We start from the raw sequence: 21,097 nt of genomic DNA on the forward strand, positions 1-21,097 counted from the left end.
TCTGAGGTAGAATTTGAATTAGGTCTTCCTGGCCCCGGGTCAGGTGCTGTATCTACTTCTATACTGCATTACAGTATAGGAGCAAGGTCTTGGTAGGACCTAGTCATGTAAATCAATAATAAAGCCACGTTATAGGATGATTTCAAAGGCACAATCCTGACCCAGAAAAACAATATAAGTTAATAAAAGAAAATAGAGGTAGAAAACATATGTTCTATATGGACAACTGAATAAAATCAATAAATAACCATAGAATAAAAATATTTATTCTGTGCATATGGACTTAATGGGAAACCTGGGGGCAAAGGGTCAAGAATAAGTGAGTTTTCAACATGGAAAATGTCTATGTGACTTCAAGTCTCCAAAAAATACAGAGTCAAAAGAATTCAACAAAAGTTCCATCAATCCAGATCTATTTCTGAAAAGAAGTAGATCTAGACAAACTGTTTGAGATGAGCACCATAAAGTCAACAAACAACCTGATTAACACAACAAAAGAAAAGGAGATAAAACATATTCTTTAAAATAGGTGATACAAAAAATTCTGGGGTGAAAAAATCTACTCCCTTAGAACAAATAGAGCCAACACAACTGCCTCATACAAAAACTTAAAGACTGTTCTATTAATTTGAAATAGCCTAAATTATTTGAAATATTCTAATTCCAACAAATGCTCTTTCAAAAGATTCATGACTTCATCAATATAGGTAGTCTATCCACTAGTATATACAACAATGAAACACACATACACACACACACACACACACACACAACCTCCTAGCTAATATAGTGCTTCAAGGTTGGCTAAGCCCTTTATATATATATTATCTAATTTTGTTCCCACAACAGGGAAATTGAGGCATACAGAAGTTAAGTAATTTGCACAGGATCACCTAGCTGGCATCTAGTATTTTTGTTGGTTTTGTTCAGTTGTTTTCAGTCGTGACTGATGCTTCATGACCCCATTTGGGGTTTTCTTGGAATGGTTTATTATTTCCTTCTTCTGTATTAGTTTATCTAGTATTAGTAACTAGTATTATGTCCTAATAAAGGGGCTTTCCAAACTTAGCTAGGCTGGTCCTTAGTTGAAGTCTTTTCCTTTTTTTTTTTTTTTAAATAATCCAGAGATTTTGCTCTGCTAGCTTAACTCCCGAGAACTATGGATCACTTCCATAGCATGAGAGAGTAGGACTTCGGTGGAGGAGCACTAATAAATAAAATATCAAGTGATTTTAACAAGTATTGTTTGAACTGAGAGATGTCTTGTTGGTATTCCTACAAAATTCCCACAAAAATATTTGCCTAGGAGGAGAATGTTTGTGTTTAGATCTCCTCTAACAGAAGCAAAGATAATTCAGAACTCTATAGGGAATGAGAGAGAAAATGATCCAGTGACTTGAATTTTGGATCAGTGTGCTTCTGTCCTTTAGGTTCCATTATGTACCTGAGATTGGGCCACAGGTTAGAATGGTCTGGCACTTGGTAAGGAACATTGGAATGTTAAAAAAAAATACAGGTTGTGGTGCCTTCTTCCATCCCATGAGAACAGCAAAGGAAGATGCAAACAGATCTCTTGTTACTCTTCCAGGCCATGGTAAAAAAAATAAATAAACAAATAAAAATGAAAAAGCTACTTATAGAAACAACAATTTTCTACCCCTTTTTTGCCTTCCATTTCCAGCACATTATAAAGGAAAGAAAAAAATATATCACCTTTCTCTTGAATTATTTAACGGATATAAGGAGTTGGTCAAATAGAAATACTATATGAAGTGTGTCGAGATGGCATAGCAGTAATGTCTAAACTGGTTGCTCCTGCTCGTTCGAGTTGTGTCTGAATCTATAGTATGGTGCAGTACGATGAAGGGAATTTAATAACAGAGATAAACCTAAAAGCAGCTACAGCACCTTCACCAAACATAAAACATTCATATATTATAAATAAATGATATATGTTTGTGTGTGTGTACAGTTTTCTTTAGTAACTAATGGCCTGTGTTATGGTTTAGTCTGACCTATATAAAAGCTTTGGGGCATTTTATGCAAAACATTGCTTAGTGTGCTATTTTGCCCTAAATTTAAATAGTGTGTGCTCATTAAGCAACGACCTCTAAAATAATATTCTGAGAAGTGGAGAGAAGCCAAAACAAAGTTATCTTACTGAACACAGTTTTGAGTTTTAGTAGGACATAAATGCTGCTGTAGCACCAATAAAGGCTATTACCCAAATTATTGGTAACAGATTGTGTTTGTGTTTGTTGGGAGTGAGACAAGTGTTGGAGGAGTGTTTTGCATATAAGAGTACAATCTCCATATACCCACATCTATATCAGTGGCTTTCAAGCCTTTTCAGTCTGTAGTCAATTTCAGGGGCAATACACCTTGAAGAGCCCTCCTAGAATGAATTGGAAGAATGCTATTACTTTTGTGAAATATTAAAGAGAAAATAGCTGGGTTTTGAGAGACAACATGACCCAGTGCTGGGTTCAAATTTGACCATTTGACTCACACCACTATCTGTCTCACTACCAGCTGTTTACTTGACTTCTTAGTGCCTCAAGTGGCAGACAAATGGCCAATTTGCATCAGGCAAAGAACTTTCCACAGTTGAATTTTCTCAAACCAATGAAGTCATAGATCTGTCCCCACCTAATCTTTTTTTATATAATTGAGCATCATAGGTTGACATTAATTAGTACTAGTAAAATAAGCACATATATGTCTGTGTCATAAACATTAATGCCATTATGACCATCAAGACTACAGATGAGAAAATTTTATTGCAATCTCTTGAGAATTACAGATATTATACACATACACACATGCACACGTGAAAATATATTATTCACCATTCTGTGCACAGCTCTGCCTCATCAAATCCAATTCATATGCAAGTCACAATATCACCCTCTTGATGTCATTAGTCCTCTTTAAGAATGAAGGACAGAGGCAGTTATGTTGGGCAGTGGATAGAGCTCTGACCTTGGAGTCAGGGGGACTTATGTTCAAATATGGCCTCAGAAACTTGACACTTACTAGCTGTGTGACCCTGGGCAAGTCACTTAATCCTAATTGCCTCATCAAAAAGAAAAAAAGAAAAAAAAAAGAATGAAGGATGAACAACAACAGTTTGGCATAGGAAATACAGTGTTGGATCCTGCCTTAAACATTTACTAACTGTGTGATCTTTGGTAATGTGTTTTACCATTTGTTTTCTCTTTTATAAAATGAGAATTATACCATCACCTAGGTGGAGAAGCTCTATATGGTCAATTAATTTAGCTGACTGTGGCTCAGATCATGAACTTCTTATGGCAAAGTTCAGACTTAAAGGAAATAGGGAAAACCATCAGACCATATACATATGACCTAAATAACATCCCTTATGAATATGAAGTGGAAATGATGAATTTTTTTAAGGGATTAGATCTGTTAGATATTGTACCTAAGAACTATGGACAGAGGTTTGATATATTGTACAGGAAGCAACAATAAAAAAAAATTTAAAAAAAAGCTCAAAGAAAAACAAGCACAAGAAAGCAAAATGGCTTTCTGATGAGTTTTTACAAATAACAAGAAAAAAGGAAAGTAAAAGGTAAAAGAGAATGGGTAAGATATACTCAATTGAATGCATAATTCAAAAGAATTTCAAGAAGTAATAAGGTTTTCATAAATGAACAGTGCAAAGAAATAGAAGAAAACAACAGAATGGGAAAGATAAGAAATCAGTTAAAAAATTAGAGTTATTAAGGGGTTCGTGCAAAAATGGGCATGATAAAAAGTGGTAGGAACTTAACAGAAGCAGAAGAGATTAAGAAGAGATGGCAAGGATATACGGAACTATTCAAGAAAGATCTTAACAGCTAGAGCCATACATTCTGGAGAACAAAGTCAAGTGGGCTTAAGGAAGCATTGTTAACAATAAGGCTAATGGAGGTGATGGAATTCCAGCTGAGATACTTAAATTCCTAAAAGATGATGCTGTTAAAGTGCTGCATTCAATATTCCAGCAAATTTGGAAAACTGAACAGTGGCCATTGAATTGGAAAAGATCTCTTTATGTCTCAATCTTAAAGAAAGGCAACGCTAAAGAATTATCTAATTTTGAAACAATTGCACTCATCTCACATGCCAGGAAGGTATGCTTAAGATTCTTCAAGCTAGGCTTCAGCAATTTGTGAATGATGAATTGTCACAAGTCCAGTCTGGTTAGTGAAGAGGGAGAGGAACTAGAGACCAAATTGCCAACGTTCACTAGATTATGGAGAAAGCAAGGGAGTTCAAGAAAAAACATCTACTTCTGCTTCATTGACTACACTAAAGCCTTTAGCTGTGTGGATCACAATAAAATGTGTCAATTCCTCAAAGAAATGGGAGTGCCAGATCATCTTACTTGTCTCCTGAGGAATCTGTATATGGATCAAGAAGCAACAGTTAGAATAGATCATAGACCAACTGATTGGTGTCAGATTGGGAAAGGAGTATGAAAAGGTTGTTTATTGTCACCTTATTTATTTAACATACAGAGAACACATCATGTGAAATGCCAGGTTAGATTAACCAAAAACTGTAATTAACTTTCCTGGGAGAAACTGGTATGCAGACAATACCTCTCTGAAGGCAGAAAGTGAAGAAGAATCAAGAAAGGTGAAAAAGATGAAAGAGGAGAGTATAAAACCTGACTTGGAGCTTAACATTAAAAAAATTAAGATCATGGCAACTTGTCCCATCACTTCCTGGCAAATAGAAAGAAAAGAAATGGAAGCAATGTCAGATTTTATATTCTTGTGTTCAAAGACCACTGAAGATGTGACAGCAGCCAGGAAATTAAAAGAGGCTTGCTCCTTAAAAGGAAAGCTCTGACAAATCTGCACAGCACAAAGCAAAGAAATCAACTTGCCAACAAAGGTCCATGATGTTAAAGCTATGGTTTTTTTTTTGTTTTGTTTTGTTTTGTTTTCAGTTAGTAAAGTATGGCTGTGAGAATTGGACTATAAGAAAAGTTGAGCACCACAGAATGGAAACTTTCAGACTATGGCTCTGGAGAAGACTTTTTTGAGATTCACTTGGACAGCAAGGAGATCAAGTCAGTTGATACTAAAAAAAGTAATTCAGACTATTCTTTGAAAGGACCAATACTAAAGCTAAAGCTTAAAAACTTTAGTCGCATAATGAAAAGATGGAAATCATTGGAAAAGACACAGATATTGGGCAAGATTGAGGGCAAAAGAGAAGAGGACAGCTAAGGATGAGATGGATAAATAGTGTCATGGAAGGAAGAGCCTGGATAGGCTTTGGGAGATTGTGGAGTCTAGAAGGGCCTGGTGTGCAATGATCCATGAGATCACAGGTAGTTGGACATGACTGAACAAGGTTATTTTGAGAAGCAAATTAAATCAGACAGCTTCTTCTTGATTAGTGTGAGTCCCTTAAAGGGGTTACATTATTCAAAGCCAATAATCACATGTTATATAATTTTATCTTTACGTATTAAAAATCTGAATACATGTGACCATTCAGAGGATTCATTATTTTGGCTCATCAGAACATAGGTCTATATGAAGCACTTTGCAAAGTGCTATATAAATATGATGTAGTAGTAGTAATCAAGATGGAAGGTTAGACCACAAATAAATCTCAGAGGCAGCTTAATAATTTTTAATATTAGCATACTGAGGGGCAGCTAGGTGGCACAGTGGATAGAGCTCTGGCCTTGAAGTCAGAAGGACATGAGTTCAAATACAATCTCAGACACATGACACTTACAAGCTGTGTGACCCTAGTCAAGTCAGTTAACCCTGATAGCCAAAGCAAAATAATAACAACAACAACAAACAACAACAATAATAATAAAAATTAGCATATTGAATTGCATCAAAATTAATTAAGCCCTTCAGTCAGTCAATAAATGTATATATTAAGAACCTACTATGTGTCAGATACTATACTGAATTCTAGGAATACAAAAAGAGGCAAAGTCAATCCCTGCTCTTAAGGAGCCCATAGTCTAATGGGGGAAACAACATACAAACAACTGTGTATGAACACAATATATACAGGCTAACTTGGAGGTTGTTATTTGTCCTTCATTTTCATAGGCAACCAGTGTTATTACAGGGGATGTCTTGACTTACATGTGAGTTGGATTTAAGTGCAGCCAAGTTGCACAAAGTCATCCGACTCATTCTTTCTTCCAATCATTGAAGTTCTGTGGCAAGAAAAAAGTCAGGCCTAGGATTCAGTGAATGACTTTGGCATCTTTGAAGTCTTACCAAGCCCTAAGCATTCCATAGAGTCTGCTTTAGCTGCCTTCATGGCTTTTGGAACAAATTATTCTCATCTTCCCATTCCACCAACAAAGGGAAGACACTAGCATTAAGAAGAATTGGAAAAGCTTATTTTAGAAAGTAAGATTTTAGTTGAGATGTAGACAAAACCAAAGATGCTAAGAGGCAGAGATGAGGCAGGAAAGAATTCCAGGACTGGAGGACAGCAAGTGAAAATACTCAGAGTAAGAGAACAGAGTTTCTAGTGCAAAGAACAGCAAGGAGACCAGTGTCACTGTATCACAGATTATTTGGGAACGTAGGCGACGAGATGTATGGAAGAGGCTGAGGAGACCTGTATAGTGTAAAAAGATTGGAAAAGTCAGAGTGGACCAGAACTACCATAAAACAAAAGACATATTTACAAGACAGTCAGGAAACAAAAAGTTGAAACGTAACCTCCATTTCCTGCAGGCTGGTTCTCTGGGCAGCCACAGAGAACCTGTGGAGCATTGGTGTCAAAGTCAAATATAAACAGGACTCCTAATCCATACATAAGGATCCCAGTGGCCACATGTTGACTTTAAAAACTGTAAATCGATATAATCTATGTTTTACTGTATTTTTATTTATTTTGTTGAATATTTCCCTGTTGCATTTTAATCTGGTCCCTGGTAACTGAGAAGTTGTGGTGGTGGCTTGTTTGACTCTTCTAATGAAGAGGATAATTAGAGAGTTTAGCTTAAGAAACCTTTTTTAATCATTAAATTATTTTAGAGTAGAAATACACCAGCAAATGAATCTAACCTTCTAATATATGAAAATGAAACATTTTAGTTTTCCAATGAATAAAAATGGATTAATCATCATTCTCCAAATCTTATCTCACCTAGAATTTAGCAGTTTTTAAAATTTTAATTAAATTAAGGCCTGACCAAACAAAGGTTTAGCTTTAAACATGTTTTAAGAAGATTTAGCTTTAAAAATTTTTCCAATTCCACATTTCCAGCTCTAGCAAAAATTAAGGCTGTTGACATACCGAAAAAGTAATGAAACAAGAGGAATAGTGTGAGCTTTCATTGCTTACCTGAAATTGGAAACCTTTCAACAAGATTTCCACATGTTTATCCATCCTCTAATTTGCAGTTCATCAAGCCCATGGTTGTAGAATCCACCTTACTCATAAAACTGGGCCAAAGTTTATCCATTTATAATCTTGTGGAACCTTCTCCATGATCCTTAAAAGCTCACTCAAAAAATTTTAGAAATAATATCTTAAAGTTCCTTCAGTACACGGTTATACCATTTACCTAGACCAGACGCTACGAACTCACTGAGAGCAGTTGGGATCATTAATATCTTTTCCTGCATTTTGCATTATGGTTCCCTAACCTTTTGTTTTATGTCTTCTAGGGTCAGGTTCATTCTCCTTCAAAGAGAAGGCAGAACAAAAATTGTTGTTATAGTTTTCTGATTTTTTTTGCTCTCATTTATAACCATTATTTTATCTATCCCTAAATAGTACATTTATCTCTGCTTTTTTTTATTCTATTCTCAGCATTTCCCCCAAAATTATTGTTCGTACACTGCCTTGGACTTTCTGGCATTATTCCTACATATCTATGCTATTCTTTCATTCTTGTGTTCAGTTGGCTATTCCTACTTACAACTTTTAAACATGAACTTTTGAATTCAGTGTCCATCAAAGAGCTTCCAGTGCAGCCAAGTTTGTCTCTTTATCTTCCCAAGCAAACTTTTCTTGAAGGATTTTTTATCACAACTCTGAATTCCATTCTCCTGTAATCTAGGACCTGTACCAGGTTCTACCCAGTATTCTCTTTCTTCCCTTCTGTGGGTTCTAAAGAGAATATGAATGCTTTTTATGAAGGTTTCCATTATTTCCACTTCAAAATTAATTCTCCTGGTGGGCTGGAAGTTCCAAATAACACTTCCCTTTTCTATTTTCTCTCCCTTTGGAAAGGCAAATTTATCAGCAAGAGAAGGTAAGAATATCTTAGCTATTCTAATACAAGGAACAAATATTAAGTAGAAGTCCAGGAAGTTGTGTCATAAGGTTTCAACTATATCCTCCCTTCATGACAGTTTGGTGATCAGCATAATGAACTCAGTTTCTTCTGATTGCCCTTGTAATACATGCCATACTCACTACTAAATATCTTTATCCAAATGCTCTTGAGTGTGTTTCCTTCTAGAGGTTTATAGATTTTACAGACACACACACACACACACACACACACATTTTCCTAAAATGCGACTCTGTACCATCACCCTCTTTGACAGGTCGTTTTTGGAACCAGTTTTACCCTTATCCATTGCCATTTTGGAGTCCTAAATCCCATCTATCCTTGATACTGTAGATAAGGTGATATTCATATCTCGGACAGACATCTGAGGCTCTATCATTTCTGCCCCTCCTTGCAGTTATTTTCTCTTATGAATTATTAAACACTTCTTAGACTGTTTTCTGCCATACTTTTTGATCTCCATACTACCTGGTTGTCAATTCAATCTAATCATTTTTCTCTTACTCCTCTATATTTTGAGTTGAAAATTTTCCTAATCATGTTAATATCACCAGGCAGGTATATTCTCACCAGTCTACATAAGATACACTCAATCCATTAATTTTATTTTTAAGACATGGTCCAGAAAACCAAACCACATTGACTTAAACCATCTCCTCAGCCATCTGTTCATATATCATACCCTCTTTTTCTTTAAACATGCCTAGTTTTAGTTAAAAATTGTGGTAAATTACCAGCTGTGCCCCCAAACCCAACAGTTTCCTTCCCAATCCTCCATCATCTGTACAGAATTTTTGCTCTAGATTTTATCTGATTGTATCATTTGTTTCCAAATGAATCATCTGATATAGGTACTTTCAATATGTTCAATAAGTTTAGGAAACTTTCTTTCACATCCTACAATTCATTCAGAAAAAGGCAACTAACATAGTGTTAAAACTGGAGATCAATTCATATGCAATTATTTGAAAGAAAAGGAAATGTTTAGTCTGGTGAAGGTAAGCATTGTCATGTGGAGGGGGAATTTAATTTGTTCACTTTGGACTCACAGAGCATAAGTAGGAGCTATGAGACAGAAACACCTGATACTGTGATGTCAACTGAACATAAGGAAAAGCTGCCTATCTATTAAAGATATTTAAAACTGGAATGGACTGTCTCAGGAAGGTGTGGGTTTCACCATTCATTACAAGACATCTTCAAACAAGGCTAGATGACTACTTCTTATTGTAAAAGGGAATATTTCTGTTAGGTATTGGTTGGATTAAATAACTACAATGATTCTTTCCAGCTCTGAAATTCTGAGTGGAGGTAGGTGTGGGAGGGTAGAGGATTCAGTATAAATGCTGACTGATTCTACATGGTTCACATTAGGTGATTTCTGGACTTATCAGGAGGTACATGGTACTCAACCCCAAACTATGGATATAGTGTTTCTTCTTTGATAGATTAAAAAAGATGTTTGATTTTTTTATTTTTTGTCTCTCCTAATATCCCTAAAACTTACAAAAAAACACAAAGGTCTGTTTTTTCCTCAGATGTGGGTCCACCCTCTAAGGTAAAGACTTCATACCTATTACATAAATCCCAATGCTCAGATTCTCATGATCTTTTTTCCTCTGGATCATATTCTGTCAAACTCTCAATGCTCTTGCCATTTAGTTTCCTATCTTTTTTCTTTTTTTGAATATTTTTTATTAGTTTATTGTGCATTATCAACAATCACTTCCATAAGCTTCTGAGTTTTAAATTTTTCTCCCTCTCCCTCCTCACCTCCCTCCCCTAGATGGCATGCAATCTGATATAGGCTATACATATACATTCCTATTAAATATATTTTCACATTAGTGATGTTGTAAGTAAGAATTAGAACCAATAGTAGGAACCACCAGAAAGAGGAAACAAAACACAACAGAAGAAAAAAATGGCAAATAGTATGTATTGATCTGCATTTAAACTCCATAGTTCTTTCTTCTTTGTGGATAGCATTTTCCATCACAAGGCCTTTGGAGATGTCTTAGATCCTTGTATTGCTGGGAAGAGTTAAGTTTATCAGTATTAGTCATTGCACAACGTGGCTGTTACTGTGTACAATGTTCCCTTGGTTCTGTTCACTTCACTCAACATCAGACCATACAAGTCTTTCCAGGTTTTTCTGAAGTCAGCCTGTTCATCATTTCTTATAGCACAATAGTATTCCATTACATTCATATACCACAACTTGTTCAGCCATTCCCCAACTGATGGGCATTCTCTCAATTTCAATTCTTTGCCACCACAAAAAGAACTGCTATAAATATTTTTGTACATATGGGTCCTTTTCCCATTTGTATGATCTCTCTAGGATATAGCCCTAGAAGTGCTATTGCTGGGTCAAAGGGTATGCACATTTTTATAGCTCTTTGGGCATGGTTCCAAATTGCTCTCCAGAATGGTTGGATCATTTCACAACTCCACCAAAAATGCATTAATGTTCCCATTTTCCCACATCTTCTCCAACATTTATCATTTTCCTGTTTTGTCATGTTGGCCAATCTGATAGGTGAGATGTGGTACCTCAGAGTTGTTTTGATTTGCATTTCTCTAATCAGTAGTGATTTAGAGTATTTTTTCATATGACTATAGATGGCTTTAATTTCTTCATCTGAGAACTGCCTGTTCATATCCTTTGATCATTTATCAATTGGGGAATGACTTATATTCTTATAAATTTGACAATTCTCTGTATATTTTGGAAATGAGGCCCTTATCAGAGGGACTGGTTGTAAAAATTCTTTCCCAATTTTCTACTTTCCTTCTAATCTTGGTTGCATTGGTTTTGTTTGTGCAAAAAGTTTTCAATTTAATGTAATCAAAGTTATCCATTTTGCTTTTCATAATGTTCTCTGTCTCCTGTTTGGTCATGAACTCTTCTGTTCTCCATAAATCTGATAGGTAAACTATTCCTTGCTCTCCCAGTTTGCTTACAGTATCAGTCTTTATATCTAAATCATGAACCCATTTTGACTTTATTTTGGTATATGGTGTGAGATTTTGATCTATGCCTAGTTTCTGCCATACTCTTTTCCAGTTTTCCCAGCAGTTTTTGTCAAAGAGTGAGTTCTTATCCCAGAAGCTGGGGTCTTTGGGTTTATCAAATAATAGATTACTATAGTCACTGACTACTGTGTCTTGCATACTTAACCTACTCCATTGATCCACCACTCTATTTCTTAGCCAGTACAAAGCAGTTTTGATGATTGCTCCTTTATAATATAATTTAAGATCTGGAATGGCTAGGCCACCTTCCTCTGCATTTCTTTTCATTAGTTCCCTTGATATTCTGGATCTTTTGTTCTTCCAAATGAATCTTGTTATTATTTTTTCTAACTCTATAAAATAATTTTTGGTAGTTTGATTGGTATGGCACTGAATAAGTAAATTAGCTTAGGTAGAATTGTAATTTTTATCTTTTTTCTTCCTACCTCCCCCCACCTGCAATGTCACTTCACATAATTTCTTTCTTCCAGAGAAACACTACAACTTCCCTGATATACAAGGGTGGCAAAGAGTCATTTTTACCTCTTTTCTAGAAAGGAGATCCATTGCACTTTTTACACACACAGGTTTTGGTCAACTGAGGCAGAAATACAAACCTTCCACAATCTCTTCATGTCACTGGGACAGTTCTCCCTGGGTTAATGCTGGATAGATAGAACAGTAGCACAAACCCTCAAAACTGACATGGCCAACTGCCTGGTTGCTATGCCTATTCCTTGTGCTTGTAGTACAGATTTTCTAGCCTGTTGAAATGCTGTCCTGAATTTCTTCTAATTTCATAATAATTTCACTTCTTCTAATTTCTCAGTTGTAAAAAATCAGTAACAAAGCCAAGGTAATGTCCCTCCTGCCCCCGATGACATTAAATGCCTCAATATGCCAATGTATTTGAGAAACTTTGTCAGAAAAAAAAAAGCTTCCAGTATCACTCACCTTCTACTGTCATTGTTATTTCTTTTCTGTTACTTATTTGAATTAGTCAGTCAACAAACATTTAGTATTTAGTCCCTATATTCCAGTCACTATGCTAAGGATACAAAGAAAAAGCAATCATAGTCCTGATCTTTGAGTCTTTTATTTGGTTATTTGACCATCTGTAAAATGGAATAATAATATTTTCTCTATATCTCAGGAACTATTTTGGTGCTTAGATCATAAAAAAAGAGATGTAAAACTCCTCTTACCTCAACCATTTCATCAATAAACATGTTATTTTAATATTTTCCTCTTATTCTATTCCAGCATCATCTCTCTCGTTATAATATTGATTAAAAACACCCATTTGTAAAACTTTTTTTTTCAATTTAGAAAGTACATTCATATGCATCATCTCATTTCTGCAGTGGCCAAAAACAAGTTAGCCTTCTTTTCACTGAGACATTTATCATATCAAAGGAAAGTAGAGTTATCCAAATTCAGCAATGGTATAATGGCTTGGCTGCCTCATTCTCTCTTGCAATCCATAGAGGGAATGCTTGGTACTAGGTGTAATACAAAAGGAAACATGGGAGTGCCTACTATCAAATAGAAGACCATATTCATTCAATCATTTATTAAAATTCTATCATATACAATGAGAAACTACAAAAATAATGATATAGGATGAGATTCAATTTCATCTTGGGACTATAAACTGGGGATCAAAAGAAAAAGGTCCTCACACAGCTTCTTTTTCTTGAATTCCACCAAATCCAATTTAATGGAAAAGACTGCAGGAGTAGGGTGGGATAAAGTGGTACCTCTAGGAAAGATCCCATTTTCTAGGAGACAACTTGGAAACAAAGGTAGCTTCCTTGCTAGTAAGCTATCAACCCAATGAAAATCATGAAGGAAAGTAATCAAACAATTATGTCAATTTTTTTTTTTTTTTTTTGCAAAAAGGATCCAGAAAAGCAAACTTTGTGAACAAGCTTGCTTTCAATTCTCCAAGCTCACAGATATAAATGAAAATTCTTACCATGCAGTAGCAGAGTCCTGAAATCTAGAGGGTGGAAAACACAGGCCTAAATTCAATCTACCTGTGAGTTGCAGCTTGCCATAGGTGTGTCCAATCTGCACTGATGTCTCAGAGGCCTTATGACTAAGCCAAAACTCCTCTTTGGCCTGCAATTTAAACCTCCTCCATTTTTTCCTAAGCTCAGTGAAAAAGAACAGCCAACAAAGAAAATACTTATGAAAATTCTTCACCTATTTGAAGGCCATGATTAAGTCACTCCTGAGTCTCTGCTTAAATCAAAATTACATCGCTCTCAAATTCCATTCTGTTCTTTAGAAAGGACAAATGCTGGGGTGGAGCCAAGATGGTGGAGAAAAGGCAATGACTGGTCTGAGCTTTCCCCAAGACTCTTCAAAACACCTTTAAATAATGCCATAGAGCAATTCCTGGAGCAGCAGAGCCCACAAAAGGACTGGGTGAAATAATTTTCCAGGCAAGGACTATTTAGAAGGTCAGCAGAATAGGTCTGTTGCATCAGAGTGAGAGTGGAATACAATCCAGGGCAAGCTATATCAGCGCAGACCCAGGCCCAGCAAACCAGGAACAGGCCTTGGGAGTGACTGAATCACTCTCAGCCACAGAAGGTAAGGGGGTCAAGTGACTGATCAGAAAGAGATTATAAGGGTCTCTTTGCTGGCATTGGACACAGGAGTACGTTGCTTCGCGCATACTCAGATCTGGGTCTCAGTCCTGGGTGCCAGTCCCAGGGAGAGAAGGAGCACTAGCCACAGTGAAGCAGGGACCCTCCTCACAGTTCCAGAGTGAAAAAGAGTGCTTGTGGTCGTTCCCAGACCAGGTCAGGAGAACAGTAAATGCACCTCTCCTTACAACAGACCTGCACAACTTGGCAGTAGGTAGGGGCCAAAATTAAAATAGGCTAAACTTTTTTGGATCACAGATAGGTTAGAGTAGAGACAGACTGACATTGGTTGGTTGCCATGGGTCACGTGACAAACAGGAGAGTGTGCAAACCTACATTTTTCACAGGCCACCTGAAATCCTTTGGCTGGCTGCAAGTAGCCCACAGGACATATGTTGTACAGGCCTGCTTAGAATATATTACCTTATAAGAACTGAAAACTTACAGGTCCCTTGAAGTATCTCTGAAAACAGCTGCACAAAATCCTTGAAGCTTGGGACAATACACACTCCATCCTAGAAGCAGAGCCCTACTTTAACCAAGAATTAAAACTCAACTGGAAAAATGAGCAAACAACAGCAAAAAGTCTAACCATAGAAAATTACTAAGGTGGGCTCCACTTCCAGGAGGCAAGATGGCACAGTAAGAAGTAAATGGATCTCACCATCCCTTATTAACCTCTGAAAGCCCAGAAAATATCACCCCAGGAAAAAACCGAGAATAAATGAACCAGCAGAAAGGCGGGGTACCACAGTCTGGTAGCCCAGGAAGCTTTAGGGATTAAAGGGAAAGGCCCCTTTTGCCCTGGGAGAGGGGGAGCAGTACAGAACGGGAGGCGTCCCAGCAGGCTAGTGGAAAGCCGCATCTCAGGGAGATCCTGAACCCCGGGTGGTGGAGCAGGCAAACATCAACACCAGGACCCCTGTGTGCCTCAGTACGGGCAGGGGAACCAGTAGAAACCTGCTCAGAAACCACCAAGTGCCATGGGTATTCTATGGCAGCCAAGTCTCCCAGTGCCTCAGCAAAACTCAGGGAAGCACAGATCCAAAGGGGAAAGCCCCAGATGGAGAAACATCCCATAGCAGTGAAACATCCATCTGCAAGGAGCCAAAAAAAGCAAAAGCAAAGTCCCAGGTGAGCAAGTAACCTCCAGGGGCCAGACTACCCAATCCTATCTTTACAGTTCCAGTGTTGCTGATTCCTGCCCAACATCAGGTAAGCTGCCAGAATCCTACAGCCTCCAATTGCCTGCATCAGAGGCCCCACCATACAAAGCCAGTGACCAGGCCCCAGGCTTCCACCAAAGAAGCTTGGGTCAGTGCACCCTGCTTCTCAGCAGAGGAGCTCAATCTCTTCAAAGGCCAGGAAATAAGCAAACACCACGAGCAAAAAGAAATATACCATAGATTCTTATTATGGGAACACTGAAGATGAAGGCAGAAATTCTGAAGAGGCTAACATTGTCAACAAAACCACATCTGTAACTTCAAAAAGGAATATGAACTTGTCTGAAACCCAAAAAGCCTTCTTGGAAGAGCTCAAAAAGGATTTTGAAAGTCAAATAAGAGAGGCAGAAGAAAAATTTGGAGAAGAAATGAGAGGTATTCAAGAGAGAGTCAATAGCTTGGAAAAGAAAGGACAAAAATTAACTGAAGAAAACAACTCCTTAAAAAGCAGAATTGGCCAAACAGAAATAGAAACACAAAACACTCAACTGAGGAGAAGAATTCCTTATAAAATAAAATTGGCCAAATGGAAAAGGAGGTACAAAATCTAATAGAAGAAAACCATTTGTTAAAAAATTAGAACTGGACAAATGGAAACTAATGACTCTATGAGATATCAAGAATCAAACAAAAAAAAGAATAAAACAAAATAGATGAAAATGTTAAATACCTTATTGGTAAAACAAGTGACCTGGAAAATATATCCAGGAGAGACAATTTAAACATTATTGGTCTCCCTGAAAATCATGATGAAAAAAAGAGCCTGGACAGCATCTTTCAGGAAATCATCCAGGAAAACTGCCCTGAGGTCCTAGAACCAGAGGGTAAAATAGCCATAGAAAGAATCCACCAATCACCTCCTGAAAGAGACCCCAAATTGAAAATGCCAAGGGATATAGGAGCCAAATTCCAAAATTACCAGGTCAAAGAGAAAATATTGCAAGTAGTCAGAAAGAAACAATTTAAATATCATGGAACCGCAGTTAGGATTACACAGGACCTTACTGCTTCTACATTAAAATATCATAGGGCATAAAATATGATATTCCATAAGGCAAAGGAGCTTAGATTACAACCAAGGATCAACTACCCAGTGAAAATGAGCATGATCTTTCAGAGGAGGAGATTGACATTCAGTGAAATAGGGGACTTCTAAACCTTCCTGATAAAAAGACCAGAGCTCAACATAAAATTTGATCTTCAAATACAAGACTCAAGAAAGGCATAAAAAGGTAAATGGGACAGAAAAAAACATGTTATTAATAAGGGCAAACTTTTTATATCTCTACAAGGAAAGATGAAACTTGTAACTCTTGAGAACTGTATTGTTATTACACCATTTTAAAGGGGCATACATAGAGGGGGTGGGTATAAATTGATTTTGATGTAATGATAAAAAAAATCTAATCAAGTGGGTTAAATGGATCTAAGTAAGTGGATTAATCTGATCTAACTAAGGGAATGTACTGGGAGAAAAGGAAAGGAGGAGGCAGATAGGGGTAAGTTACATTACAGGAAAAGGCATAAAAACCTATTACAGTAGAGGGAAAGAAGGGAGGGAGATGAACATCATCAGATTTGGCTCAAGGAGGGAATAACATAATCAGTTAGGTATAGAAATCTAACTTGCTCTATAGGCAGTAGGAGGGAAAAGGGGAAAGAAAAGTTAGGGGGGATAGAAGGGAGACAAGAAGTAGTAAGGGTAAAGGGGAAAAAGGGAGGGGGCCAATAGAAAGGAGGTGGTGGTCAAAAGCAAAACACTAGTGAGGAAGGAAAAGGAGAAAGGAGAAAGAAAAGCATAAACAGGGGAGAAATAGGATGGAGAGAAAGACACAGATAGTAATCATAACTGTCGATCAAATGGGATGAACTCTCCCATAAAACAGAGAGGGATAGCAGAATGGATTAAAAACCATAATCCTACAATATGTCATTTACAGGAAATGCATTTGAAACAGAGGGACACAGACAGGGAAAGGTAAAAGCCTAGAGTAGAATATATTATGCTTAGGCTGAAGTAAAAAAAAAAAAAAAGCAGGGGTAGCAATCCTGATATCAGACAAAGCAAAAGTAAAAATAGATCTTATCAAAAGAGATAAGGAAGGAAACTACATCCTGCTAAAAGGCACCAGAGACAATGAATTAATATCATTACTAAACATACATGCACCAAGTGGTACAGCATCTAGATTCTTAGAGGAGAAGTTCAGGGAGTTACAGGAAGAAATAGACAGCAAAACTACACTAGTGGAGGACCTCAACCTCCCCCTCTCTTAACTAGATAAATCTAACCACAAAATAAACAAGAAAGAAGTAAGGAGGTAAATAGAATATTAGAAGATATGGTAGACCTCTGGAGAAAACTGAATGGGGATAAAAAGGAATATATTTTTTTCTTGGTGATACATGGCATATACACAAAAATTAACCATGAAAGTTACTAAGGTGACAAGGAAGATCAAAAACACACTTGGAAGAAGATAATAAAGTCAAAGCTACAACATTCAAAGCCTCCAAGAAAAAATTGAATTGATCTCAGGCCATGGAAGAGCTGAAAAAAGATTTTGAAAATTAAATGAGAGGTAGAAGAAAAATTGGGAAGAGAAATGAGAGTGATGCAAGACAATCATGAAAAATGAGTTAACAACGTGGTAAAGTAGAAACCAACAAACAAAAAATACTGAAGAAACTTGCACCTTAAAAAACAGACTACACCAAATGGTAAAAGAGGTACAAAAAGCCAAGCAGGAGAAGAATACCTTGAAAAGCAGAACTGGCCAAATGGAAAAAAGAGGCATAAAAACTCACTGAAAGAAAAAAAAAAACTCCTTAAAAAGTAGAATTGGTCAAATGGAGAAGCAGCTACAAAAGCTAACTGAAGAAAACAATTCCTTAAAAATTAGAATTGAGCAAACAGAAGCTAATGATTTTATGAGACATCAAAAAACAATTTAAAAAAAGAATGGAAAATAGAAGACAATGTGAAATATCTCATTGGAAAAACAACTGACCTAGAAAATAGATACAGTAGAGATAATTTAAAACTTATTGGACTACCTGAAAGCCATGATGAAAAAAAGAGCCTAGACATCATCTTTCAAGAAATAGATACAGAAAATAAAAGAATCCTGGGTACTAGATGGCAAGCAAGTTATTTGCATTTGTCCTTTTTTTTTTAATTGCTGATCCCATATTTTTTTCTTTTTTTTATTTAGTATTTTATTTTACCCAATTACATGAAAAAATAATTTTTAACATTTGTTTTTAAAACTTTGAGTTCAAAATTCTCATCCTTTCTCCCTCATGTCATGTTGTGAAAGACTAATTATATTTCCCTCCATCCTATCCCACCCCCCATTTATTCTATTCTCTCCTTTTACCTTGTCCCTCCTTAAAAGTGTTTCCTTCTGATTAAGCCCTCCCCTAATCTGCCTTCTCTCCTATAGACCCCCTTCTCTTGTCCCCTTCCCTGCTACTTTCCTGTAGGATAAGATAGATTTCTATACCCAATTGAGTGTGTATGTTATTCCCTTTTTAAGCCAATTCTGATGAGAGTAAGTTTCACTCATTCACTCTTACCTCCCCCTCTTCCCCTTCACTGTAAAAGCTTTCTCTTGCCTCTTTTATGTGAGATAATTTAGCCCATTCTACCTCTCTCTTTTCTCTTTCTCCCAGTATATTCCTCTCTCACTCCTTAATTTTATTTTTTAGATATCATCTCTTCAACTCACATCTATGCCCTCTGTCTATATATACTCCTTCTAATGACCCTAACAATGAGAAAGGTCTTATGAGTTACAAATATCATCTTTCCATGTGGTAATGTAAACAGTTTAACTTTAATAAGTCGCTTATGATTTCTCTTTCCTGTTTACCTTTTCATGCTTCTCTTCAATCATAAAATTGAAAGTCAAATTTTCTATTTAGCTCTGGTGTTTTCTCAAGAATGCATCAAATTCTTATCTCATTGAATGCCAATCTTTTCCCCTTGTGGATTAAACCCTGTTTTGCTGGGTAGGTGATTCTTGGTTTTAATCATAGCTCCTTTGACCTCCACAATATCATATTCCAAGCCCTCCAATCCTTTAATGTAGCAGCTGCTAAATCTTGGGTTATCTTGACTGTGGCTCCACGAGACTTGAATTGTTTCTTTCTGGCTGCTTGCAATATTTTCTCCTTGACCTGGGAACTCTGGAATTTGGATATAATATTCCTGGAACTTTTCATTTTGGGATCTCTTTCATTAGGTGATCAGTGGATTCTTGACTGCATTTGGTTTTGTTTTTGTAAAAACTTTTTTTTTAATTTCATGTAATCAAATTTATCCATTTTACTTCTGTTACCTTCTTGGTCTCTTGTTTAGTCATAAAATCTTCCCTTATCCATAGATCTGACAGGTAAATTTTTCCATGTTTTCCTAATTAGCTTATGATAATGCTCTTTATGTTCAAACATGTACCTATTTTTATCTTATTTTGGTGTTGTCTGAGGTGCTGCTATATGACTATTTTCTGCCAAGCTGCTTTCCAGTTTTCCCAGCAATTTTTTTTATCAAATAGCGAATTCTGGCCCCAAAGACTTAGACATACAGAATTATCAAACACTAGATCACTATGGTTATTTACTGCTTTTTATTGTTTATCTAATCTATTCAACTGATCCACTGCTCTATTTTTTAGCCAGTACCAGATTGTTTTTAATGATTTGTTGTTTTTGATCAGTTGTTCAGTCATGTGTGACTCTCCATGACCATACTGTCCATGGGGTTTTCTTGGCAAGGATATTGGAGTGGTTTGTTATTTTCTTCTATAGATTAATGCAAACAGAGGTTAAGTGACTCACCTGGGACCCTGGCACTAGTAAGTTTTTGAGGCCAGATTTGAACTCCAATCTTTCTGACTCTAGGCCTGGTACTCTATCTGCTAAGTCACACAGCTGTCTATGCTTTGATGATTATCACTATGCAATTGAGTTTACAATCCAGTACTGCTAAGTGGTTTTCCTTTATATTTTTTCATTGATTCTCTTGATATTCTTGACTTTGTTCTTTCAGATGAAATTTGTTATTTTTTTTCTAGTTCCATAAAATAATTCTTCCTGCTGGGTTTTACTGGTATTATATAGAAATGCTAATGATTTATGTGTGTTTAATATCGCACAACTTTGCCAAAGTTGTTATTTCATCTTTTTTGTTGTTGTTGTTGATAGAGTATACCATCATATCACCTGAAAAGAGTATTAGTTTTGTTTCCTCACTGCCTGTTTTTATTCTTTCAATTTCTATTTCTTATCTTATTCTTATAGCTGGCATTTCTAATAAAATATTGAATAATAATGATGATAATGAATATCTTTGCTTCACCCCTGAACTTTTGGGAAAGGCTTCTAGTTTATTTCCATTACAGAAAATGATTGTTCTTGGTTTTAGATAGATACTACTTACCATTTTAAGAAAGGTTCCATTGATTCCTATGCTTTTTAGTGTTTTTAATAGAAATGGCTATACATTTTGTCTAAAGCTTTTCTGTATCTATCTATATAACTATTATTTTTGTTGTTTTTATTATCGATATGGTAAATTATGCTATAGTTCTCTTAACATTGAACCAGCCTTGAATTCTTGATATAAATCCTACCTGCTCATAGTGATAGTCTTAGTGATATATTGCTGTAATTTACTTGAAAGTATTTTATTTAAAATATTTGCATCAATATACATTAGGGAAATTGACCTATAGTTTTCTTTCTCTGTCATTGTTCTTCCTGGTTTAGGTATTAGAAGCATATTTGTGTCATAGAAAGAATTTGGTAAGAATTGTTCTTTATCTGTTTTTTTTTTCAAATAGCTTATATAGTTTTGTAGTTAATTGTGCCTTAGATTTTTT

This window comes from Vombatus ursinus, unplaced genomic scaffold (assembly GCF_900497805.2).
Source record: "Vombatus ursinus unplaced genomic scaffold, bare-nosed wombat genome assembly UNPS02014816.1, whole genome shotgun sequence".
Lineage (NCBI taxonomy): Eukaryota > Metazoa > Chordata > Mammalia > Diprotodontia > Vombatidae > Vombatus > Vombatus ursinus.